The following is a 27992-nucleotide window of genomic DNA, read 5'->3' as shown; positions in this document are numbered from 1 at the left end:
CTCTATCTCGTCTAGCGGAGTGTATGCAAACAACCCGGGCGTAAGTCCACTTGTTTTTCATTCGGAGGTGAGCATGGAGAGAAGGCCCGCGCACAGATATTTTCTTCGACTCCCGTTACACGCTACAGTTCGCGATACACGATTCGCTGAAGGTTACTTCGCCTACAGTACATTCACCTGCATCAACCGACACCTGGTGTAGGAATTCATGCAACGAACTAGGCCGAGATATCCAAAGTAAGTGCTTACTTTGGAGATCTCCATCGATCCATCCATCTATCTATCCATACAGAAGTGTCCAGGGGCAAGGTAACCTATTATGGGTGGGAGGGGGGGGGGGGGGGGAATGATCGACATTTTTTGTAGGGCACACAAGTAGCGCAATCTTTTTTTCTGTTCTTAGTGAACTAGTAACCGTTCACCGATGTCCTAGCGTTGGCTGCATGGTCTTGTGATGCGGCGAGGGTGAAGCCCCATAGGAAGAGCGAGGGCTATGCCATGACTGACAGATGACTGTGTAGCTAGGTCGAAAGAGAAACTATGTGTCTTGCCGAGGTAGTGGAAAGGTTGATGCTCGATAGAAAAAGCCTGAGCCAACACGATGCGCACCTGTAGTAGCGAAGGCGAAGTTATAGGCTAAGAAAACACGTCAGACGCACATGTCCTCGTTAGTTGAAACTGTCAGAACGCACATGGCTGTTGCCAGTGTCACTTTTGTAAATGCACTGCGATGTTCGGTGGGTCCTACGAAATGCCACGTTCCAGAAGCAAGATCTAAAGTACTACTTTTATTTATTTTAAATTAATAGTACCAAAAAACGAATTGTGCACACATTGAGAGCCAATGATCTCATTATTTTTATGTCGAAACTGATCACTGACTGCATAATTGCACTGACTGACTGATCACTGCATAATCACTGACTGACTGATTACAATTATAGAACTAACTCACGCAACTCATTAGTTCATTTTCCTTCTGAAAGTGTAATATATCAATTGCCTTGAAACTATGAATTTGAGACATTCTTAGATATTGCATCATGATTCGCGCCTGAAGAAGTTATTGGTGGAATACAAAAAAAAATAATGTTAAATTACAACGATTGTTCGCATTTGAGAGTTCTGTTTCCCGCTGTTTCAATTGAAAAGATTCTGCGAAAGGCTTGCACCATTTGAAGCAATCACGTCCCTTCAAGCAATCGCGACTCGCCAATAGCTCTCAGAATTTAGAAATCATTGGCGCGATGATATCATTATTGGCTGCCGCTATCTCGTACAAGCTTAAACGGAAGCCCGCAACATACCGACATGCGTCACGAAATACGGACGATATACCCGGAAGAATACTAAAAAAAGAACTACGCGGAAAGAAAAAAACAAAGACGCATAATCTGCGGGAAAAGTGCCAGCGGAAAAAAACGGAGACGGATAGCAACAGCGGCGCGTTACAGCGGGTTACGCTATACACGACCAATGAATGGATCATCAAAAAAAGAAAGAGGCACTATCCAATCAATAAGTTATTTACGATAGCCTGGTGAGTTGATTGCATACACTTCAAATGGCTGTTAATTAATCACCGAATAAACAGTCGGGAGCTGGCGAGCAGTGAACAATGTAAATTAATCTAGAAAAATAAAAGCAAGGGCTATTACCTTCGATTTCAGCGATGGGATGCACGAATTAAGGCGTTATGTGCACCCCTGAACGAAATTCCTGTCGCACCAATCCGCCACAGCGCATGTTTCAAATCGTGTACATTTTTTCTATACTGCGCATGCGCCATTGCCCTGCCGAGAAAGCCACGAGACACGCCATGATAATCGATAGATGCGTAATCGACAGATAGGTAGAAACGCGCTGCAAAGTGCCTTTTCTTTGTTACGAAATGATTTTCACTTAAAGAACACCCATGTGTCAATTGATCTTCAGTCGAACCACTGCATCGTAGGTCACAAGCGTATCGGAATTTTCGTCTCGAAAAACCCTATTAGTGTTATCACAATAATAAATATTATTATTGATAATATTTTTATTATTAACTTCGGGCTGAGAGCGAAAAGATGGTTTATGCCGTCGAGTCGGCTTAACGAAATGCACAAAGTACAATGAGACGTTTTTAAAACTCATTTTAAATTGGCATATCATTTCCTCGCGACGTTTTGACATAGTATTTCCACTGTATACGTGTGGTTGCACGATCCAGCTTTCGTTTCCAAGTGGCACACACATGCGTTGTAAGTTAGTGACGTCACACACACACACACTCGAGGGACGTCAGCGTTTGTGACACTGGATGAACAGAGACGTCATTGGTTATGTCTACCCGGAAGAGACGTCATTAGACGAATATAGCTTACGAAGTTAACGATGTTGCAACAACGCGGTAAGTTTCAAAGCCCGGTGTCCTAACAGCTACGTCACGGTTGCGTGTGTCACACAAGGCGGATTCGAACACGTCTAGGCGTGTTCAATGAATGCGAGCGCGTTCAAGTGCTGTGGTGCGTTTTCTGTAACGCTCACGTGAAGTCAGCGAGTAGTGGTTGCGTCATTCGAATTGGCAGTGAATATTCGCACCGAATGATTTCCTGCTGCGGCAACTTTTCTGACTCTGTTAATCTGGAACGAAATCAATTGAAAGAAGTTGGGAGGCGAAAAGCGATTCAGGGTGGGGGTGTATCTGACACCCACGGATGTCGGGGGTTTAAACATTCCCCCTCCCCGCCGAAATGTTCAACTTGACGTTGGTATATACATACACGCGTTCTTAAAACGCATGCACGAACACACACAAAGTATGGTTGAACCCCCACCTCGAAAAAATTTCATGTTACGCTCCTGCTGACGCCGCTTCTGCACACCGGCACTGCATACCACAGTGCCGATGTTAGCGGGAATCGAGGAACAACCTTTGAGCGTAGTTTCTTTCTCTTGAAATGACAATGATTGTTCACCAGCCTGTTCCGTTGCGCAAGCTGTCATATTTTGTCAAGCTGTCTTGGATAAAGGCTCCTCATTCAGGGATGCGGTGAAATTGCGATGCACGAGCTGCGTTCAGTCTAAGTGCAGTTCATATTTTGTAACGATCGAAAATTATGCGAAAAAAAAGAAGAAAGAAAGAAAGAAAGAAAAGAAAGAAGCTTTCGCGAACATGCACTTTTGTGCTTCGCGATTGTTTTTTCCACGATTGAATGAAATGATGTCTAACGAGACGCAAAGAAGCAATAAAAAGAAAAGCGCGGAGCCAGACTTGCTTAGCTTTAGGCAAAATAACGAAACTTCGGTAGCGTTAATGTGCTGCACTCGAGGCATGAAAATTTAAAAAAAAAGAAGGGACTCTTAGTAGGAATAAGGAAACGCGCACAAGTCCATCGGAGTAATCATCGCAGTTTTGCTCTATCAATTAGTATACACACACAAAAAGAAAATACATTGAAGTAATATGCGCATCAAACTAAAGTGAACGAGTTTCGCAGTGAGTATCATTTCTATTGATGAAATTATATAGATAAAATTCTTGTCTGGATTCATTACTGCAGGTATAGTGTTGAGTTTGACTGGCTCTTTAAACTTAACAGGCAGAACTTTCTGCTAAGCAGAAAACGGCAGAGCAGTCCGTTTGGTACATCGACTTAAAAGCGGACAAAAGATAGCTTTTGTTTTGTTTTACTTGTATTAATATTATTAGTCACAAACTGAGGAAAGGAGCTCACCTGCTTGAAGAGTAGTGCTTATATCCAAATCACGCACAGTAGGAGAACAAAGACGCCGACTTCACGTGGCAGACGACCTGACGACTTGCAGACGACGCGCACTTTTTGTCAACAGTCTGGCCACGTATTTCACACACCGAGACGACACACTGTCATGCGCGGATGGTTCGATCGTAAATGCGCTGCTGGCGGCGCGGCTACTTCTACTGCAACTTCTGCACCCAGCGAAGTGGTGGCGGTGGTCGCAGGTACTACGTAGGTCCCGCCTTCAGGCAGTGGTAATAAAAAAGTGGGAGCGAGGAAAACGCGAGCGCCAGTTAAATAAGCGCAGCATGGTGGTATGCGCGCAGAACGAGAGGGGGGATTGCCGTAATGTGTGCGTGTATGCGTCCGAAAATAGTTCTTTTTGTTTTGTTGCCTTCGTTTTCCCTTTCCCACTCGCGCCTTTCTTACTGCTTTCCATTTCGATTTGCCTCTTCCTCCTCCTCCTCTTGCGAGTCTTATCTGAAATGTGCGTACGTGCCTGCAGCGGCGTTAGCACTTTCTCTTTCCCTCTCTCAGTGCCACTCCAGTAACGGCGTGTCGCAAGCATTCCGCGTAAGAAGCCGCCCTACTCTGTGGTGTTTGTTGCGCAGACCGCGTAGGTTGTATTGATGCCTTTTAACGGAGCGACAGTACGTCGATTACACGGGAACTAGATAAGGATGTTTGCGCGATAGTGGGTGATGACGATGACTGACTTCGGCTTTGAAAGCACGTTTCATCGGGGATTAATGCGCCATTTTCATGGAGTTTCACAGTAGTACACTAAAGGAAAATTGGGCGTTACAGCCTATGCGAGCTACGGCGGATGCCTGGACGTGTTGGTTCGACACAGCGGGGAGAAAAGAACGCGAAAGACGGAGCACAAGAAAAAGAAGACACAACAGCGTTGAAAAATGCTCGGCTTGTTTGACCAAACTTTTACAGGGATAGCTGTTACGAGATCACAACAGGGGGTCCGTAGATGTGCGCCGCCGGTGTCCGTAACCACTACAGCGCCCAACAATAACAATAAAATAAAGTATAGAAATAAATTGCCATGATAAAATGGGAGGCCTACCTAAGTCCTCTCCGAAGCAGCGTAGTATAGCATGGTGAAAGAGTAATATAACAACCACGCAACTGGAATCGTGTAACCAGATGATGCAATTTGGGTAACGAGTGGGCTGTTGAAGGCTTCCAATCTATTGCAATGGGCTCAGCCATACCCACTGCGGTGGTCTAGTGGCTATGGGATACTCGGCTGCTGAATCGCTTGTGGCGAGATCGAATCCCGGAAGCTGCATTTTCGATAGAGGCGAAAATGTTGTAGGCCCGTGTGCTCAGATTTGGGAGCGCGTTAAAAGAACTCAGCTGGTCGAAACTTCCGGAGTCCTAAACAGTGTCTCTCATAATCATATGGTAGTTTCGGGTCGTTAAACCCCACATATCAGTCATCACTGGGCTCACCCATACCTCTTTGTTGTCACCTTGAGAGCGTACTGCTTATAGTTTCCCCAAAAGAACCTACGACGGGTTTTAGAAATGCCGCTCTTCGCAGATGTCGCTGTGTCTTGTGCTGCGTTTTCCGCGCAGGCCTAGCGTGCTTTTTTCTTTCTTGTTATTTTTTTTAAATATAGTTGTCTTTCTTGGGGTCCTTTGACGCCAAAATTTCGGTCTGTCTGTCTGTATATTTGTCTGTTTGTTCGTGGTAACGATACCCCTAAATGCACCAAACGATACCTCACATGGCCAACCTTATCCGCAGCGCCCACCAGTTTCAGCGTTCATACTTGTGCGATTGTCAATTCAAAAGCAATTATCTTTTTGTGTGGGGGGGTGGGGGGGGGCGTGAACCTGTGGCTGGGAAAATGAGAAGGCGAGATACAAGCAATTCACGCCGTACACATTGATTGCGGCGAACGGAGCGTCGTTAATCTGATCATCGGCTCAACGCGTCTTTTATACAGTAACCTTCCAGAGTTATCACTGGTGCTCGTTAATATAAGCTTGACTATTCGCACCCTGCGCGCAATACTAACAAAATGACCAACAACAATCGCTAAGCTTCTTCAACACTGTGTCACGATCTGGGCCGAGCGTCGCTAACAGTCTTTTCGGGTGAAGCCCGAATATGTCAAAACAAGCACACGCTCAGCCCAAAACAAGCACACAAGCTCAGCCCAAAACTAGAAGAGGAAGGAATAATGCCTAAGTAAGATACTACGAACAGACTATCTATATCAACAGTCCGTACCATGCGCATTGCGCGTGCCTGAGAGATAATGGAATCCCTCGCCTGTCCAGGCAGTTCAAGGTCTGTTTAGGCACTCAGTCAGGCAAGCGTCAGCTGGTCCCGATGACGCTTGACGAACGTAGAATGCCGGTACTCAGGAACGCTGCCACACTCAAGGCAGTGGATATCGATGGAATAAACACTATAAATATACTCTTTTTACGCTCACTTATATACCGGCCAGATCGACCAATCTACCGTTGGACACAAGACAACGGTATATTGAATACACCACGCCTTCAGCACATAGAAGGGACCTATTACGACGCTTGCTTCTGCAAGCATGGGCTTCCCAAGCATCTGAGTTGATGGCCCTACTCAGGCTAGCCAGCTTTTCTGGGGCCGAGAAAGCCACTTCTATAGGAGACCTGCGCTGGATAGGTGGCGCTCCAAAAAAAAAAAAAAAAAAAAAGCATCTGGCTGAGAGTCCCGACACAACTCAGCTGCTCGCGCCCGGATGACCAGAAACGTTGTACCGCGGATAGAATCAGCTCATGCGCGCGTCTTTACGGAACGCAAACATTTACGTAACGTAAACTACCCGCCGGATAGGCTTTACGTTTGCGGCACTATCTCGCAAATCTACCTTCGTTCGTAGGAACTCGCCATATCCGCATTCCGGAGACCGAAGCCGTCGAGTCGAAATAAACCGAAGTGCGAGCGTTGTCTCAGCCGGATTACCTAAGCTACAATGGTCTATAACATCGAAGCCGAAAACATGTGAGCCCCCGGCAGGCTGGCTATGAGGTCTGTCCCATACATTGACGTTATAGGGAAGGCTGCGACAAAACTTCGACCCCCCTCCCCGTGAAGGAGACCCAAGCGCACGCCAAAGTAGAGGACAATCGAGCAACGCAAACATTTTGAAGTTCCAGTTATGGTGCCAGAGGTCCTTCTAATGCTTTGTAGTGAGACGTTGCCGTCCGTATGTGAAAAGTGAATACAGCAGTACAGCCGCTGTGTGACCACGCGTGCCGTCTATACTGCTCTACATCGTCGACTTGTTGCGCGCAACTTAGCTCAGTTGCATGCATTGAGGAAGGAAATACTGGTTGCATGCAACGAGTCGCTCAGCGCGGAAAGTTTTTTTCTCCGTAACACGCTTTCATTTTTTTTCTTCTTTCTCCCAGTCACTCCCCGAAGGCTCCCCCAACGATGTCTCATCATTTACTGTTTGTTTGTACTTTATTTTTTGCACCGATAGCGAAATTATTCTGCGCCCATGCAGTAATGGCGAGATCATAACGATATAGATTTTCTTCGGCCTTCGCGATTCTCGCGATGCACGCGTGCAACCACGGTGTGTGACCGGAATCGCTGATCGCCTCTGAACTAGCGTACGATCTTAGGGACATTCGCACGTGAGGTGGGGGCAGGGGGCTTGCCCCCCCCTCCTCAGTATTTTTATTGTGGGGAGGGTGCAAAGAGGAAAGGAGGCACTGCGAGGACCCCCCCTCCCCCCTGAAGAAGGACCCTGCACACGTTTATGCGTACGATGGAGCGAAACGGTGTTCCGTACTTCTGAACATTTGCGTCCCGGTAAGAACGACGTGTGCTCCGCAGAGATGTCGGAGGGTGACGACGGAGGTGAAGAATCCCAGTGCGTCCCGCATTAGAACCGTGAGGTATAGTGGGAATGATTCCCAGCACTAGGTCACGTGTTCAAAAGGGGAAACATACATCCAGACCTGGCGGCGGGTAATGTAGGCGTCTGTATTCTTTCCGGAATTTTTACACATGGTCTTTCAACACACTACTTTCGTTGCGCCTGCCTGACTGCCGATATTTTGACCGAATGGAATTCTTTGACGTCATCTATGAGTGCTGTTTATATTGCCATCATCTTTCTTGAGCAAGCAACTGCGAGGGAAGAGTGGTCTGCGATGTAAGGATAACCGTGGATGTCGTAGGAGCTGCCAATGCTGGAAAGAGGCGGAACAGGAGCGGACTCCGGACTTAGGCCTAGTAGACGCCGACTGAATCGGTGCACCGGAGTCGTGACGAGGGGCTGAGTCTCTGGACTAGGTGAACGGGTCCGAGCAAGACTGTCCTGCATCAGGTTGTAGGCTCCAGCACCTCCACCAGTGTCACGACGTCAAAACAGAGGTCTTGCTGCAGAGATTGAGACAGCAGAAGCAGGTATCGTCTTTTTAACAAAACGTGCAAGCGAATTCTTCTTTTTCGTCCATTTCATAGTCCTTCGTGGCACATGCACAACTGTCATCGTCTTTCTTGAGCAAGCACGTGACAATATGAGGGTTGATTACATCTCGAACATTTCTATGTGACCTGATTGACAGTGTGAATATGGTATATTGTCCAGTAGCCTGTTTAAAATACGGCTTGCTGCTTTGGTTAATCGATATTCTAATATGCTGATATTAGTATTGACATTGGTAATATTGATACGATCCGCGACATTAGCAGCTGTATCACGTTGCTGACGTCGAGGTTACGAGTTCGATGCCAACCCGTGTACGTCGCCCTCAATTAAGTTGGGATATATGCCAAAAGGGAAAAACAAAAAACGTCCGTGTGCTTATAGTTAGGTGCTGAAGATCGCTTGCCAAGTTTAATCGTTGCTTGGTTATCATCGCGTGAGCGTCGTTGCTGCCTATTTCGCGGCTTCAAATGAGCGCTCGCCACTTAGCGGCCGCGCCTGGAAACGGCGCTAACAGGGTCAACCTTCAATCAATCATTCAATCAATCACGGTTTATTATCATGTCATAAAAGGATGTTACAGGGAGTAAAATATACAGACGAGGGTCCCAAACTACAAGACTGCAACGGGACCCTCGGTGATGAATACAAATAATAAAAGCACAAGCAGCTGTTAGAATCGTAGAAACAAAAATATACAAAGCAGAATGAAAACAAGAAGGCATGGAATCAAAAACAAATACAGCATAAAACAACACAAAGAAGATAGATCAACTATTTAACAGGTACTCTTTTAATGAGTTTTTAAATGAAATCAAAGAAACTTTGCACTTTAGCGAAGCTGGCAAATTATTCCATATGGTGATGGTACAGAAGAAAGAAGATGATTTACCATAGTTAGTACGAACCTTAGGAAGTAAAAAGTTATTATTAGCCGCGAACCTGGTTGTGTTAGTATTAACTAACATCTAAGGATCAATGAAATTAGCAGAAAGTTGATTTCTTATTTGTTTATGCAGAAACATAATTAGATTAAACCCGAATAGATAGCTAAGAGTTAAGATTTTATTGCACTGAAGAAGGGGAGCGGCGCTTCTGTCGCGAGAACAGTTAAAAATAGCGCGAATAGCTCGATTTTGTAGATGTTGTACGGATGAAAGATGACACTGGTAAGTATTCCGCCATGATGCGATGCCATAAGGAGACATGTTTCCTTAAAAAGGAGACATGTTACCTCATTGCACGCGTTGAGAAGCGGCTGCATAGTTTTTTTTTGTATTTTCGTCATGCCATGTCCAAAAGAAAGCCATGTCCAAGTGCGCCGTGCATTTAGGCCATGATCATCATCATCAAGACCATTGCAGCGTGCCACAATGCGTCGTATCACGCTGGAAGAAAATGAGGAAGAAATAAACTTCATTTAATCACGGTGGAAAGATGAAAATTAACGTACCGTTCAATCACTTCCAGAAGGTTGCAGACGACACGCGATGGAGAAAGGCGCAAATTAGAAACTTACTCATTGGAGAGAAGGTGATGGACACTGTACGGTAGTTCCAATCAATTCGCTCGCGACGATTCAATTCTCCTCGGTGAGTACACCATTACTTATCAATAGTCGGCCTTCTTTAAGCACTGAGTACAGTTTCGTTTGTATAAGCGAACGCCTTCGGAAATTTGTTGCGTTACGTGTGTGATTGCGTTTTCTTTACACGCTTGTTTTTTTTTTTCTTCTGCGCAAGTCGTAGTGCTATTTATTCTCAAGTTAAGCTGCTGTAATCGTTCCTTCCGAATATTTTGATTTCGCATGCGTGTATATACACGCACGTAAAAAAGGTCGCGCGTGTGTAGCATGCGTGCATGCATGTTCGTGCATATATACAGGGTGTCCCACGTAACTTTAGCCAGAGTTTAAAAACATGCCGGGACGCGTAATTACGACGCGACCAAATACATGTCGCTCACCGTTTCCTGGAGTTAGTCAAACTATTTTTTTGTGTTTCAAATATTGTTTATTTAGATCTGTTTAATTAACTGACTTTTGAGGGAACAAAGATGGGTAAACAATTTCAAAGAGAAAGTTGTAGATCGGTTTGCAAAACGTCCACATAGATGGTTTTGAACATTACATCAGTTGCGTATCAGTGTTTTTCTGCCAATGCGAATGCCCGCAAAATACAAAAAAATACCACGTTACAAAGCCGCTCGTGCCCCAGTGCGCACGATGATTCTAGTGCTCCCTAACGTTTCGCGTACGAACGACACCCTTCCCTCGCACCGGTTCATGACAGCGATAAGCAATCACAGTGGTTATCGTTTTTGTGGCCTATAGCAAAACGTGTTCATCGTAAAGCCACCACCATCGTTGCAGACCCTGCCGAGAGTACAATGGGGCAAATGCTATGGTTCGTACGTGGAACGTTAGGGAGCACTACAATCATCGTGTGCACTGGCACACGAGCGGGTTTGCATATATATATATATATATATATATATATATATATATATATATATATATATATATATATATATATATTTATATATATATATATATATATATATATATATATATATATATATATATATATATATATATATATATATATATATATATATATACTACCTTCCTATTGTATCATTCACATTATCACGTGGGGGCATCAGATGGAGTTTGGTGGTGGTGGACAGATGGATGGATGCGTGGAAACTTCGTTAGTTCTCAATTGCACGACTCAACACTTACCGGCCAGATCAAAAGATAAAAAGTAAATAAAGTTTACATATTCCGCATGTTGCATAATACGCTCCTTCTATTTCCGGCCAAACGCCGTTTAAACTCGACTGCTTTGCCCTGGTTTTCATTGGTGGCCGTCTTCATTACCGAATAAATATAGCAGACACGTGCCATTTGGTTTATAAACGAACCCGACAGCATAGACAGGAAAGCGAGAGCAGAATTTTGCTCGTTTTTCCGCTTGGATGCAACGCCGAATCCTCTTTATACGTCCTCCATTTACTCTATACGTCCCCCATCTATTTATATATTTTTGCACTTGAACGTGCAGTAGTACTACCAGCACCCTTTGAATTTGTCACGGTGATGCGCGCCCGCATACCAGCCGCCCCTCTCGTCTGCGGGAGCAGCTGAGAAGTGCGCGCTTTGACTGCTAGGGTATAGTCGTGGAAACTCCAGCGCTGGTTCCCTATAGGCCCGTGTGCTCAGATTTGGGTGCACGATAAAGAAGCCCACGTTGTCCGAATCTCCGGAGCCCTCCACTATGGCGTCTCTTATAGTCATATGGTGGTTTCGGGACGGTAAACACCACATATCAATCAATCAGTCAATACTTTGAGCTATATATAGCAAAGGTAAAACATACTTGCCGGGAGCCATTGTATCAATGCCTTTCGTTAAAAGCCTTTGAGTGTCAGGTGTAGCACCCAAGTTCCGTTATCATATGATCGATGTTTATCGCGGGCTGGGGCGCAAGTGCTTTTATTGCAAGCTGTTGCGTTGCGCAGATGGACGACGCATTGTTGTTGCACATTCTCAAGGACCATTTTATCTGCAACGCTTCTGTCGTGTAAACAGAAGGGCAAAGTGCGCGCGATAGGAAAGCGGTTTCTGTGCGGGTGTTGCGTTGCGCGATACAACTGATAGTTTTTACGTAGCGTAAGTGGATCTGCGCCAAAATATAGCGTACCCGGAGAGCGCCTGCGCAGAACGCGATGGCAGTTTCCCGCGTGTGACGCGTGTCCCGTGTTTTTCTTTTTTTGCTTTGCTTTTTAATCATAATTTGATTGATTGATATGTGGGGTTTAACGTCCCAAAACCACTATATGATTATGAGAGACGCCGTAGGGGAGGGCTCCGGAAATTTAGACCACCTGGGGTTCTTTAACGTGCACCCAAATCTGAGCACAGGGGCCTACAACATTTAATCATAATTTAGTGAAAGGCATGTTAACGCTTGCCGAAATGCCAAAGGCTGCTGACACAAAAGTTTTCAATTTTTATTTGCATCAAATGAAAAGTCAGGCCCTCGAGAGCCTGAAAATTGTACTGCGGCAAGAGTGAGTTCACCCTGAAAAATCAACTCTAATCTCTTTTTGAAAGCTAGCTTTTCTTGATCCCGTTACACCTTGACATCACAGCATGGTATGAGCCTCTCGTTGCGTGCCCGCGATCGAGCCGCCATGCTAAGAGCTTTCGGTCCTGTTGTGGGATCAGCCTTAGGGTGTGCGCTTTAACGCGTTTATCTGAATCCCCCAAATGTTTATTCACGCACTCGTCGCCATGCTCTCCCTGGATACCGCGACGTTGCCTCGGTGACGAACAAGCGGGTATTTTGCGTGTTTTGGTATCTGACGGCATCGCAACTGGCCGTATACTGGTGCGTGAAACCACCAGATTTCAACCTGTATTCTGACGTCGCGTTAGCGGTGATGTCAGTGGGAGCACCGCGTGAAAATTGACTCTAATGTTAAAATAAATAAATTATGTGATCGGCACGCCTCGCCGCGATGGTCTAGTGGCTAAGGTAGTCGGTTGCTGACCCGCCAGTCGCGGGATCGAATCCCGGCTGCGGTGGCTGCATTTTCGATGTTGGAGGAAATGCTGTAGGCCCGTGTGCTCAGATTTGGGTGCACGTTAAAGAAACCCAGGTGGTCGAAATTTCCGGAGCCCTCCACTACGGCGTCTCTCATAGTCATATGGTGGTTTCGTGATGTTAAACCCCTCATATCAATCAATCAATGTTATCGGCATTTTCTGAGTACAACACTTACTCAGAGCTGTCTCTGCATATAAGGAAGTTCGCACGTTGGGGTAACGTCATATTCGATGCCCCTTTAATGTGTAGAACATCGTGGTGCGATCGAAGTTACAACCACTGATATCTTTTCCTGAACGTATGCGTCCAATCTGGGGAAAGTATCTCTCTTTACAAGCCCTAGAGCTGCCTTGTGAAACGCGAAAAGGGGCCGTCACTATCGGCCCCAGCACGAATCCCGAAGTATACCGTTATCGCAAGTTACGTCATGACGATCACCACGATTTATTGGTCAAGCGAATGCAAGTGTAACGTGAGGACTCTCAGTATCGATGTTACTGTATTCTGCCATATTGGCTAAATATTAACATTGCCTGAATCTGGACCCAAGGCTCGACTCTAAGGTGCTTCGCCCCTAAAACAAATAAGAGGGAGCACACCTACCGTTCACAAACGAACATCCTCCGAATTCAAGCTGCTTGCTCCTGGCGTTGCTGCTCGTTTATCATGATGCTCCTGTTTCATTTTTTTTTTTGTGTGTTTGGTGGAATCGTGAAGAAAAATCGACGAGAGTACTCGCACGTCTACAAGGCGTTCTCAGGGGCATCCTCCTCAGAGGCCGCTCCGCCCCCTCTCCTTGTTCTTCATAAGCTGGGCAATTCCCAGCATGCATGCTCTTGTTTCATTCTTTTTATGTTTGGGTGTCACAAACGACTCCAATTTTTGGAGCATCCGCGGGCCCCATCTTCCAAGGAAGGGCGTTTTTGTGTTGGGAGGCGACATCCGGCGACTATAACGACCCAGCGTGGCGCCGGCTCGTCTTCCCTGCCCCTGACCGGAAGGGGAACCGGCGGTCTCAACAAGGAGAATTACTCCCAGATGAGACGGGAGCACGTGGACGCCCCTGAAGAGGTTTGAACTGCATCGCAAGAGCAGTTGACGTACAGCCAGCAACAAGTGCGGTCGTCGGTGTCGCGAGTCTCGCGTAGGCGGCGAGTACGGAGTGACCTGCGCAACGTATTGAGACGGCTGCAATTCCGGGCACCCTCGTCGTCTACCAAGCCGGCGAGACCTTCAGCGGCACCCGTCAACTCCCCTACGTGCACCAAGAGCTGGCCTGGTCCGCATGGAACTTTTTATTGTGACTTTTTTTTAACTGTTAAATTGTTTTAACCAGCCTTTCTTTTTTAAATATTTGTAGGGTGCGCTGCGTCGCACGTTTAAATTCAAAAGCGCCACCATGATCATTGTGTAATTATTCCCTTGTATCCCTCTCCTTTGATTTCCATCTTGTTGTTATTTTATTAATGTTCCGCATATTTGTCTTTAGCCTGTATCTTTTGTAGTGTTTTTAGCACATTTTGCTATATATAGCTGTTGTTTCTATCGCGCGTATCAGTTTTCCTCCTTTGTTATTTTAGTGATCTCCTGCCTTTGCCCCTGTTTTAATTAAATTCTTGTTTATGTGTAATCAATCAAACTCCGTGTCTGCTCTATGAGTGCGTCGGTCAGGCCCACACATCACCACACGCGCAACCCCGTGCGGGTCGACCAACCCGCAAATAAATTTGAAATGTGCCACTTCGAGGCCTTTCAGGCGTCGCAGGCCGAAGCGTAAAGTGGAATGACGATAGTTATAGCGCGAGAACAAAACGACGACACAGAGACGTTTTGTTCTCGCGCTATAACTATCGTCATGCCATACCAACTAGCCCAAGCTGCCACACTTCTAAGTTACGTAAAGTGGAAGCCTGCGAGTCTGCCGCACGTCGATGTTGGATCGGCGGGGCCTCAACCGAAGTGTGTGACATTGGGCTTCAACGTTTTCACGCGAAGCTCCCTTCTAAAGTGAACTACAGTTAATGCCCCTGTGCTTTCCTTTCCTTCTTTGCCGGTTTCATGTATGCTTGGACGCGCGACGTGACACGAACTCCAGCAATAACATCTGCAGGAAAAGGACGGAGAGAGCCCCAGGGCTCCCCGGCAAGTTGGTGACTCCACCCAATTGACAGGAACCGGAAAGCGGCGACTCGCAACGACGGCCTGGGCCCGCTCTGGACAGCCTGTAGTTGAAGATAGTTATGTCCAAACTGCGAATAGTTTCGTCCCACTTCCTCTGATTGTGCGCGACTTGGGTGTCTAGTTGTGTCACTCTCTCCTCGGTGTTCCTCTGCTCTGGCGTTTTCTTCGGGTTAACCGTGTATTTTCTCGCGTGGTCGAAGCGGATCCCAGAGGCCACATAGAAAGAAGCTCATGGTTGAGATCTGCTCCGCCAGGTGCCTCGACGATCCCAGCTACTCGTAAGAATTCCGTCGGTTGTTGCAGTGGTCTCATTCAACTAATTTTCAATAACTATGCTGACAGTTATCTGGCACTTAACTCATCTTATTATCCGATGTCTCGTGTCACACTTGTAGGTCCTATGTCATTTGTAGCATTTCAAGCCGGAGAGGGGGGGGGGGGCAAACTGCGAGAGACTTTGTGTACTACTCGTTGTCAGTACACGTTAAAGAACGTCAGATGGACGAAATTTCCAGATCCCTGCATTACGGTGTCTCTCATAATCGCATCGTGATGTTGGCTCGCGAAACCCCAGATATTTTTTTTTATTTTTATTTATTGTACCCTCAGGGCTATACAGCATTGCAGAGGGGAGCGGGCACTGACGAACAATGTTAAAGAAAAGACTACATAGACAAGACACTAGAACATTATTAAACACCGGAAAGCAACTATTATCAACTGCAACTATGTTATACAGCCAGTAGATTATACAAGAAAACTAACAACAAAATCAAACGTTTACATTTCCAACACCAAGTATGATATCGAGCGAGGTTTTAAAACTGCAAGGCGAGGTGATGGATGCAACTGATTGTGGGAGGTGGTTCCAATCCTTGCAAGTTTTAGGCAGGAGTGAGTGGGAATATGTTGATGTCTTGAAGCGAGGAACAGCAACTTTCTGCGCATGGTCAGTACGAGTTGAAATGTATGACGGTGGGGTTATTAAAAGTGAACGCAGAAGGGAGTTGTTGTAAATTTTGTGGAAGAGTACGAGACGGGATATCTTACGGCGTGTAGCGAGTAAAGGAATGTTAATAATTGATTTCATGTTTGTTACGCTAGCGGTATACTAGACCACCACGGCGGGTGTTTACCAGATATTAGCATCCGGTTTGGTATACCCAGCACTGGGGTGGGGAAGTCGGGGCAAGGAAAAGGGTTAAATATTTTGCGGTGGCACAAACCATACGAAAAAAACTGGAGCACGTGGTAGCAACAGGAAGCTATCAACGCCTTGCAGTTTAGCGTTATTTTCGAAAAAGTATGCTTTCTTTTTCAATTTAAGGCACGAGGTTGTAACTTGGATATTGACAAAAGAAGCTGAACAATATTTTCAGTAACGCAACACGAACTAAACATGTCAGGTGGTCAACTAACGAAAGACACGAACTGCGCGGAAGAAGTGAAGGAGTAGAGAAGTAATGCAGTGCCTAACGTGGATAATTGTAGCGTTTTTCGAACGTATAACAAGAATGAATTTCAAAGGAAAGGGAAACGTAAGCGATGACGGTGAGGGTCAGTTGATACTGGTCAGGCAGGTGATACTAGACAAAGTCGTCATACACGGCGAAGCCAGATGATGCAAGCCAGAACTGGAAATGACTCCTTTCCTGCACTGGCCGCTGAGTGTGCAAGGTACAGGCCCACGATGGCCACCCAGGGCTTTGTAATGACGACTCAGGTGTTGCATCACCCCCTTTTATTCCTTATCTCACCCTCTCTCTTTGCAGCCACGCATCGCTTATACAACGTTTCACTGCGAAATACTCGATTTCGTCATTCGCGGTTGCCGCCGAGTTGCACTATCATAAACGTACATACCTCTGACGAACGAAAAAGCGTGTCTTCTTGCGGCTGCCGTAAACTTGGTAACAGCAGGCGGCAGCGGTGGCACAGGCTTTATTTACACAACGACAGTGGCCGCCAACCTGAAAATGGTTCTAAAGAAAAACTAAGGTTTACTCCCACCATCAAATCGTTCAAAAAATAATGACCGATGAAGGAACTCTTTTAATTTTAGTTGAACGAGCCACAGACGACATTCCTTCACCTACCAAGCAGTTATGGCCCACCATTTACTTCTGGTTATCGAATATATTCAGAAACGTTAATCATCGTTAATCAGAAGCGCTTTCTTGTGGTGCTTCCATGCCCAGAAGCATTGCTTGAACCATTCAGTGCCCTTTTCTTGCTTATGTGTGGGGATGTGGAGCAAAATCCTGATCCTGGCGATAATTCTCCGGCAGATATTGCCAAAATGCTGAAGGACTTGTCCGCGCGGTCTATTAGAATAGAGGCATCCCAAACAGCCATGTCCAATGACATATCCGAGTTAAAGGAGCAACAGAAAGCAGCTACGAGCCAAATCGCCGACATTGGCAAGCGTCTGGGTTCTGTGGAAAGCCAGTTAGCTTGTTTCGACAGCGTGAGGGAAGACCTTAATGCGACACGTGCTGCAGTGGAGCGCGTGGAAACTGAAACGAACTCGCTTCGAACCCGTCTTGACGATTTCGAGGACCGCTCCCGAAGGGACAACGTTGTGTTCTTTGGGATTCAGGATGTTGCTTCAGAGACTACCGAAAAATCTGAAATGAAAGCTCTTAAACTTTTCGCTAGCAAGCTTCAGCTGACGATATCGTCCGATAGTATAGCCCGTGCGCATAGAATTGGCAAATTCTCTAGTGGCCGGAACCGCCCTCTTATCGTAAAATTTTCGGCCTACAAAACAAAAGAAACCGTTTTTGATAAACGCTTCTTACTAAAAGGCTGCAATGTTTCTATGAGTGAAGACTTTTGTGCAACTACGCATGATACGAGAAAGGCTCTGTACGAATATGGCAAAGGACTGCATGTTCCGTTCAATCTTCAACACACGAAACTTTTCGCCAACGGAAAATGCTACGGCTATGATAAAACCACTAAAGTAGTGTACGTCATCGGTCCATCCACAAGAACGACCATAATATTCTAACAGGTTTCCAGCACGGGTTCAGGAAAGGGTACTCCACCGTCACACAGTTAGTTACAGTATTTCATTCGTTTGCACACACCTTAGACAACACCGGTCAAATAGATGCAATATTTCTAGACTTCAGTAAAGCATTCGATAAGGTACCACATGACAAATTAATTCTTAAGATGCGAAATATTGGCCTCCCCGAAATTCTGGTCACATGGGTTGCAAATTACTTGACAAACCGCAAACAACTGGTCATAATAGATGGAATAGGGTCCGGCTATCTTGATGTCACTTCGGGAGTTCCTCAGGGAAGTGTGCTGGGTCCATTGCTTTTCATACTGTATATAGATGATATTGTTAATGAAATTACAACTGGTGTGCAAATTCGGTTGTTCGCGGATGATGCAGTTTTGTTTCGGGATGTTTCGTGCTGTGCTGATCAGTGTGAACTTAATACCAATCTTACTAGTATACTTGAATGGTGCAAGAACTGGGGAATGGTGCTGAACGCCGACAAAACACTGTATCTTCGCATAACACGAAAGAAAGTTCCGTACGACTATCAATACACACTAGGAACATCGCCATTGAAACAAGTCACCAGTCATAAATACCTCGGTGTCACACTAACCAGCAATCTCTCGTGGAATTTACACATTGACAATATTTGCTCATCTGCCTTTCGTAAGCTATGCTTCTTAAAACACAAGCTCAGAAATTCCCCTTCTAACGTCAAGCTCCTCAGCTACTTTACTTTTATTAGACCTAAGCTCGAATATGCCTGTATAGTCTGGGACCCCTACACTAATCACAACATCCGTAAAATAGAAAGAATTCAGAGAAAAGCTGTAAGGTTTATTTATTCTAAATACTCACGTACTGATTCTCCCTCACAAATAATGCTTGCTAACAAAATCCCCAGCCTTGAATCCAGGAGAAAGTGCTTCCGTCTTGATTTCCTTTCTTCACTAAGTAAAGGTGCACTGTCCATTGACCCATCTCCGTTCTTGTCACCGTTACAAACAAGACCTACTAGGCACCACAACCCGAATGCTTTCGCCCCATATTTTGCTGCTACTGACACCTTCAAGTACTCTTTTTTTTCCGCGTACGATACAAGAGTGGAATGAATTACCCCTTGTATAAGTGCCTTGTTTGCTTGTATTGTTTGTATTTTTGCATTTTATCTTCTTGTGCCCCCCTGCTTGGACCTAACCATGGTCTGCAGTATGTATTGAATAAATAAAAAAGTTCCCCGGCTAGTAATAACGTAGGAGATAGCGCAAGTGTTAGCGACGCTGTAAGTAACGACGAAAACATCAGTAATTCCACACGCAGAACCGCAAATAGTCATGCTGCCTCCCCGCGTCGACTCCGGTCTGGCCGTATGCCGCAAAGTGATCTAAGTTAGGGTCACGCAGGGGGCGGTGCTCTCTCTGTACTAAGTACTAACATACGTAGCCTTTTGTCAAAAAGTGATGACTTGTGTGCCCTGATGAATGATTGTGACGCCGGTATTGTCGCTCTAACTGAAACGTGGTTGTCGAATACAGTCTCTGATGCCGAATTATTAAAATGTGAACAACGTTACAAGGTTTTTCGCTGTGACAGATATGAGCGACGAGGTGGTGGTGTTCTAATTGCGATTAAAGATGACATTGAATGTTTCCTTGTTCCTGTTCTCACCGACTTAGAATCGGTATGGTGTTGTATTTGTACTGGCTTTAAAAACCTAATAATTGCAGTTTGTTACCGACCCCCATCCAGCCCATCGAACTTTTGCGATTCTTTTCATGACTGCTTAAACCAGATTACTGTTCGTTTCCCAGGTGCGACTATTATTCTTTTAGGCGATTTTAACTTTCCGGACATTTATTGGTCAGACACTTACCAGTGCTCTATGGCAACGTCACCTGAATCTACCGAATTTCTTTCGATTTGCAACGACTTTGGGCTATCACAATTAGTTCAGCATCCCACACGTGTCACCTCGACTACATCATCACTTCTATATCTCGTGTTGACGTCATCTCGAGATCTTGTGTCCCCGATAACACTGCTGCCTGGGTTAAGTGATCATGACATAATTCATTTTTCTCTATCGTTTCCACGCTTGCGCTCATCCAACCGTTTTAAAATGATCAGAGATTATAACAGATCTGTCTTTAACACCATAAATACTAAATTATGCTCTTTCTTAGATACTTTTTTCCATGCAAGTTTTGAACGCACAGCAGAAGATAACTGGAACCTATTTAGAAGTAAAATTTTGGAACTAACAAATAAATATATTTCGGTAAGAAAGGTGTACTGCAATACTAATTCTCCCTGGTACAACCGACACTTAAATAGACTCTCTAACCGCAAGAAAAGACTGTTTAGAGCTGCGAGGACATCCCAATATTCGGCTCGATGGCTAGCTTACAAATCTGCAGCTGCTACCTACTTAAGTGAACTAAAAGTAGCTAAATTTACCTTTTTTAACAGAACCTTACCATCAGTGCTGCAAAAAATCCCAAACAATTTTGGAACATTGTACGAGGTAACAAGCATAGCGACCTGTCTTTAATATCCCAAGGTAATGTAATTCCGGATCATCAGTGTGCATGTTTACTAAACCGTACTTTTGCTGAAACTTTCTCTGAACCATTCAGTAGTAATGACATACTTCCTGCAAAGCCGTTTATTTTCCCTCAATGGACATCATTGTCATTAGCTCGGAAGGAATACGGTCCATCATCAATAAACTAAAGATTTCATCTTCATGCGGCTGCGATGGTATCACCACAAAATTCTTGAAAAACACGGCAGAGTATTCTTCTCTAATCCTTGAACGAATATTCACACAGTCTCTTCTTACGGCAGTGCTTCCTAACGACTGGTTAATTAATAGGGTGGTACCTTTACATAAGTCCGGAACAACCCACGATCCAGGTAACTTTAGTGCCATCTCTCTCACATCAGTACCATGTAAAGTTTTAGAACATGTCATTTACTCTCACCTTATCAAGTTTCTTCAAGACAATGATTTCTTTACACCCGCTCAGCATGGCTTCCGAAAACAGTATTCGTGTGAAACACAGCTTCTACTTTTTACTAATGACTTACACATATCCCGTGACTCTGGAACAATAACTGACTGCATCTTTCTAGATTTCAGCAAAGCCTTTGATAAAGTAACACACTCCCTACTACTACATAAACTAAGCCTATTAAACATTGACTCATATGTGCTCGCTTGGATCCGTATATAGCTTTCTTACTAACCGCTCCCAATACGTATCGGCTGATAATTTCGACTCGTCTACTACACCAGTTCGCTCCGGAGTGCCACAGGGGTCTGTCCTTGGGCCATTGCTGTTCCTAATTTACATTAACGACTTGCCTAGCAATATTTCTTCAACAATGCGCCTATTCGCGGATGATTGTGTAATTTATCGCCAAATATCTAATAATAATGACATCACTACCCTCCAAACAGACTTGGCTAACGTTCTTAACTGGTGTAAATTATGACAAATGGAATCAAATGTTTCGAAGTGCACGTCTATGCGCATATCACGTAATACTACCGCATGTCCAAATTATTTCCTTAACAGCACCGTACTCGATCCCGTCCCCTCTTATAAATACCTTGGTGCCCATATTACTAACAACTTATCTTGGAAACATCATATCAACTCTGTCACATGTAAGGCAAACCGGGTTCTAGGATTCACGCGAATAAACTTTTACATGGCCCCTGGTGATTTAAAAAAGCTTCTTTACATTACGTACGTTCGTCCGCATTGGGAATACGCGTCATCGATATGGGACCCTGGTAATATCACTTTAGTTAATGAACTTGAGAGCATTCAGAATCGCGCTGTTAGATTTATATTATCAGATTATCGCCGTAGAGCGCCAGAGTTCCATCTAGTGTACATTAGGAAACTCTATGCTTTTAACCACTACCATTTTTTTACGTCATAGCCCGAATTTGTGTCGTTATCGTGAAGTCACTACGAGGCTACATAACACACCAATTCATGTCATGGTTTCACCTGTGACTCAATCTTGACGTCAAAGATCAACGAAATTTGTCGTCATCGATACGTACTGTGACATTCATAACATCACACGATGACGTCGTCGTTGCGTCAGAGGTGGGACTGTCGCGATTGCGTTGGGACACTTCACGTGAAGCGCTGAGAGTAGCGGGTGTAGGGGATCGATACCATCGACCAAAGATGAAAAAGCGAAATTCACGTATATTTACGAACAGTACGCCGATGTTGGAGCAAAGCATCCGTTGAGTTATGGCCTATTTTGTTCTGGTCAACAGCATTTCATTTTGTTGTTGTTACCTTTTTCTCTGTCATATACTTCGATTCATGGGTGGCTAAATGTCGGTGTTTCGCCGGAGCTGCGATCTTTTATTTTGTTTGTTTTGGTTAACAGCTTTTTGATAGCCTTTTGTTGTTCAGAGATGTTTCAGTTTCTAAATTTGCTGTTGACACAGTGTGGTGGTTTATGGACTGAGGGACATTGTGCAGCCTTGGGGAGGATGGAGAGGTGGAAAAAACCTTTATTTAAACAGCCTTTATCCCCACCACCGGGCTCGTCGACATCCCTATAGTCCGGGACTTCATTAGTCAAAGTCGTCACCCGAGCCCGCTGGACCAGAGTTCACTGTTATTGAGTAGGGTCGTCTCACCATTTTCTTTGGTGGGGTTGGCGATGGGGGTTAATTCTGGGTTCGTTTGGCAGGCCCAGACCATATGGTAAGTGTTGGCCACTTCCCCACAGTACTGGCACTGCCCACTTGTTTTTGGGTCGTAATATTTGAGTATGGCAGGACAGAGCAGCGTATTTGTCTGTAGGCGCCACAGGATGCGCTCCTCCGTTTTCGAGATTCCCTTCGCTTGGGCGGGATATAAGCGGCGTTGCTCAATGTAGTATTCTTTTATTTCTCGAAACCGTGTTAAAGGTTTGGGACGTTCAGGTCTATCAGAGCAACGGATAGCATCCCGGGAATCAAGCACGTGGGCCGCTGAATGTGCAGCCTCGTTACTCTGGAGACCCTGATGTCCCGGAGACCATATAAGACGTTTTGGGGTAGGGTCACGGTTCCTGATGCTCAATTTTGAAATTCTGTTAGCCAGTGAGGAGATTTAACCTGCCAGATAGCTCTCGCAGGCTCTTCGAGAGTCTGTAACTGTTTTGAATTAGAATGGAATGCCACCAGTTTGATGGCCACCTCCTTCCCCTGACTTGAGTCCGTGCCATTGAAAGGGAGGCCGTCCACCTGCGTTCCTTGATGTATCAGCGCCGCCGTGTAGTAAACCCTGGCTGGCAGCCCGATCTCGGTGCTTCGATCCTAATAGAAGGCTTTCGACGTCGAGTCATTTCGGGCGAACTCACGAAGAACCGAGTGAGTTTTTACACGTTGCTTCTCCATGGCTGCGAGGCGTGCCACGGATTGAATGACGACATCGCATCTCGTGTACCGTTCAGTTGCCAGGGTTATTGCGCGTTCAGGGAGCAATTATAGCCAACCGCGCCGTCGGGGGTTTCTGGGAACACGTCCGTGCAAATATCGGGGACGCCCTTCGGAGAACGACCGATCGATGAGAGAGTCTTCAGTGCGCGCCGTACAGCGGCAACACGTGCGCAGTGCGCGGCGTGAAGGGACAAGCCAATTAGTATGTCGCGGAGCAATGCAGCCCACGCGACGTGCGCTGGTCTGCAATGGCGGTGCACTCGGGATATATTTTCGTCCGAGGCCTCTCAAGTGACTGGCCCTTGGACAAGGTTTGCCGCCTTTGGGTGCCCGAGCATTCCCCGGCAGCGTCGAAATTCGGACAATTCTTCCACGTTTTCGAAAAAGCGTGGCCCCAACTTTCGTCTGTGCTTTGCGAAATATTTTTCCAAAGTTTCTTATCTGGTTTTGAGGAAGATTCCTCGATCTTTCAGTTAGAGAAGTACTCGCGGAAAGTTTACAAGTTTTGGTGTTGCTGTGCTAAATGGAACCATGGGTGTCCAGTGCTCTAAATAGAGTATCGTGGTGCCTCGTTACTCACTAAATACGTCTTTAATACCGCTGCGTTAAAGAAATAATAATTAAGGCAGCTACACTCTGCGTGGACTGAGGAAATAGTGAAGCTGGTGGCCTTCCTCTTCTCCTCTGCCCCTCCTCGCCCTCGCTTCCCTTTAGCATACCATGTATATATGCTATGCTGCTATGATTGCTGTTCATCCCTGCTTCACTTCCTCCGCGTTCCTCCACAACATAGTATATGCTATACCATACATAACTACGCTATGCTGTCTTTCTCTTAATTCCTTTCTATTTTATTCTTTCTTTCTTTTTTTTTCTTTTGTCTTTCTTTCTTTTTTCTTCCCTTCTTTCTTTATTTCTTTCTCTTTGGCTCTCTCTTCTTCTCTGTGCTTTTCTTAGTCCTCTGGCTCATAGCAAATCAATGGTTCCCGTAAACCCTTATTCTACCATAGCGTGCATGCTCATGGATAGCCGAGTGGCTTGCCTTTGGACCGTGCGGATCGCGGGTCCTCGTGTTCTAATCGTACTTCGTCGTCGAATTTCATACTGTTTTTATTTATTTCGTCTCCTACTCTTTTCCTTTCTCGAACACTTTGCTAGGCGACGCACTGTGACATCGTCGCCAGGCGGGTTTTTTTTTTTTTTTTTTTTGCGAACACCCATCGGCCTAGCCTCCGGCTTAAGCAGGCTCGCCTCTAAAAAAGTGGTTTCGATATCGAGGGGGCGAATTCGCAGTGAATCGTCGACGCAGTCTGACGTAGGTCAAAGTCACGTGGGAGCAGCTACAGTCGGGACGTGCCAGCAGTGCCAGCGGCTGCCTTGTGATCTGCTGCCAAGCAATGCACGTTCTCGACGATTTCGACGGTGATTTCGGCCGCACACGCAGGATTCGGAGTTTGCAAATCCAGCGGACTCTGTTGACTCTTGATGAGGATGTTCATTGATGTTGTCCGGGCTTGCAGATGCTGAATGACAAAAACTTTAAGATCAAACTTATTTTATACGTATTTCCTGGCTGTGGTGAGGGGAGAACGCTACGACAGCATGCGAAGGAAACAAACAAAAAACTCCCAATTTGTGATGCCTAAAAATTAATTCAGTACTTCAAACTCCGAAGAATTTCTTCTGAAGCGTCTTTTGCGGTCACGGAAAATCTCTCCCGGCATTAGTTTCTCGATCTGGAAAATTTTCTTCAGATGACTCAAGTGATCGGTCTCACCTTGACCACCACTGAGCTCCAAGAGATTGCTGTCAACGGCTGAAAGAATGAACGGAGGCCGACCCATTAATCCATGTGACCCCGTCATTCTCAAAGAGTGCAAATAAATGCATCTCTCTTTCTCAGGTGTTTCGTACAGTGTGTGAAAAATTAGTTTGCATGTTTTTCCCGTGTCTGCAATACGTTCATGTGTTCTTCTTAAGGTTTAAAAAATAAAAATGGGCATAATGCAAGACGAGCTCTTTACGAGACAAGAGCAGCGCTTGTGTTTTCGTTCTCAAGGGGGCGCTGTGTAAAAGAGAAATAGAAATTTAAATAGGGACAGTACACAAAACCCCACATTGTCTCACTTATCATTCTGCCCCTCTGTTGGCGAATTGTTACTCTTTCGCACTGCTTGCGATTCTTCCAAGCCATATGAACGCATTGCAAGCTTGCCACACGGTCGGTATACTTTTCAAGTTTCTTGATCAAGAGAGTAGCCGCAATTGTAATTCGATGATGGTAGTGGTAAGGTCCTATGTGTATGTCTCTATATATCTTTGTAGTTAGTTTTCTACAGTATGACCGTGTGTCTGTTTAACTGTTTCTAGACTCATGCATGCGCATATGCATACAAATTAAAAAAAAGGGGGGGGGGGACCTTTTCCCTGGCTTCGTCTACGCTATTTGTAGTAGTTTCATCTTCAGTGTGCAGTGTAATCGACGCACGAAACATCTCCACGCACACCTGCGTACGCTGAGCACCAAATCGGGCCGTACTGAACTGCCCATAGGACTGTCATTGGACTGCCCATACGGCTACGAGCCAATGAGCTTTGATTTTTAGATCGTCGCAGGCTGTCGGAGATCGACATTGTTGCAGTGGCTGGGACATTCAAAGAAACAGGTCAAGTCATCGAGCACCTGCAGGGGCTCGCTCTGGAATACACTTGTTTACGTACGCGCTTCACGAAGGTTTCCACTGACCCACTGTAACGTTTCTCTTTCCATCTGCTCCATTTCTGCCGAGGCGGAGTCATCGAGGGACCTCCGCGAATGAAGCCGAGTGGTCTCCAAGGACACGCACGCAAGAGAGATCTCGAAGGGCGTCCAGTGAATGATGACCGGCGCTACCGCAATCCGCGCCGATAAGCTCTCTACCACGGCAGATATCGGACATTACGGTCAAGGGGTCTCACGATGGACGTGGCGCAGAAATGCGGGAGTTGGTGAAAATTCCAGGGTAGTGTCGAGAAGATCTCGGAACGTTTTCTATACACATTTCGAATGCAGGCTGTGCGCCGTTCTTCGCCTAAGTCACCGGCGTCGTTTCTCGAGGCGATGTGAACGTAATTACACTAGTTTGGTTCACTTCTGGCGAAAATGACGAAAAGAGGTGTTCTGTGATGTGAATTAGCAAAAAAAAAAAAAGAAACGGGAGCACGAAAGAAAGAAAACACGAGACAAGCGCAGCTATCGAATGGAATTTTTGTTGCCGGGCACATACATGCATAATGAAAAACACCTACTTAATTATTTGACTGGCTGCCTTTATTCTTAACCAGCTGGTTAAGATTACAGGCAGCCAGCCACATAATTAATTTCAAATTTATATAAGCTTTTACCAACGGCCTCGCCCACACATGTCTCCAGACTCATGAACGAAGAAAGCTTCAACTATCACTTGTGCAGTCTTGTCTTTATTTTAGCCGTGTCAACAATGGTGTCATTTAGTAAAAGATGACACAATAATCAAAATGGACACAGAGATTAGAAGATGGCTGCGCTTCAACGAGGTTGTTTCATAGGCCGATGGTTTGTGTGTGTGTGTGTGTGTGTGTGTGTGTGTGTGTGTGTGTGTGTGTGTGTGTGTGCGCGTGCGTGCGTGCATGCGTGCGTGCGTGCGTGCAAAGTAGGATTACCAACCTTCCTAACGCTCTGTTCTTCTAACAGGTGTTTGTCGCAAGAAATAACAGCGTCCGAATCTGCCAGATTATGATGTACAGAGATATCAGAACAAAAAAAAAACGCTACATCAAGACGGGACACTAAAGAAGACCTACGCACATGCTGGGCTATTAAGTTCGGTGTGTTTATTATCTGACTGTGCTTTTTCCTGCCGAGATTGTGATAGGTCTTTCCCCTCTTTTGATTTTGTTCTTGTGTGTTGTTGATGTGGCTTTGATTTGTGTATAAAAGGTACAGTGACGTGACAAGCACAGATGTCTTAATTCGCCCAATGTGTGGGCGTGCGCGAGTGTGTGTGAGCGAGTGTTTCTACATGTGTTCGTGTTTGTATTTGCGTGTACGCATGTGCATGCGTCTGTGTGTGTTTGTGCGTTTTTAAAACTTTCTTTTTTTGCCAATAAAATCAACCAGCTCGTAAACGCAACCTTTACAACGGTGTTATCCGCAAAAATAAATTCAGTTTGCGTAACGCCCAAGTGTTTCCTTTTCGTGTGTGCTCATGCGTGGCTGGGAATGTGTATCCAATCCGCAATGTGACTGCCACGTTCTTTTTGTGGACTTTCACAGGCCTGGAACTGAGCCGGCTTCACCATTTTCGTGCAGTGGGCCTCGGGCCTGGCCGACTATACGCAACCCAGCCCGACTGCTGGAACCGTGGACCTTACTTACACCGATCATTATTAGACTTTACACACGAAGAAAATTCGCATGCGTATCTTGGCACAACCGATGACCATGCCTGAGGGCAGGCTGTCGAGATAAATAAACTTTGTAAACAGACAACTACTGCACTA

At 45.5% G+C, this 27992-nt stretch overlaps 1 protein-coding gene and 1 long non-coding RNA gene across 2 annotated transcripts in view; one reads left to right on the top strand and one right to left on the bottom strand.

Annotated features, from left to right (window-relative positions):
• LOC119163799 (ADP-sugar pyrophosphatase) overlaps positions 1–4054 on the bottom strand; it is a 61149-nt gene extending 57095 nt beyond the window's left edge. Inside the window, exon 1 of the mRNA XM_075873515.1 lies at positions 3717–4054. The gene's annotated coding sequence lies outside the window, so the exon portion shown is untranslated. The remainder of the gene's footprint in view (positions 1–3716) is intronic.
• LOC142771697 (uncharacterized) lies at positions 61–27992 on the top strand. Its single transcript, XR_012886073.1, has 2 exons — positions 61–237; positions 27766–27992. It is a non-coding gene; the product is annotated as an uncharacterized LOC142771697 (long non-coding RNA).

Source organism: Rhipicephalus microplus, chromosome 9 (assembly GCF_043290135.1).
Source record: "Rhipicephalus microplus isolate Deutch F79 chromosome 9, USDA_Rmic, whole genome shotgun sequence".
NCBI lineage: Eukaryota > Metazoa > Arthropoda > Arachnida > Ixodida > Ixodidae > Rhipicephalus > Rhipicephalus microplus.
This window is presented reverse-complemented; position numbering and strand designations above follow the sequence as displayed.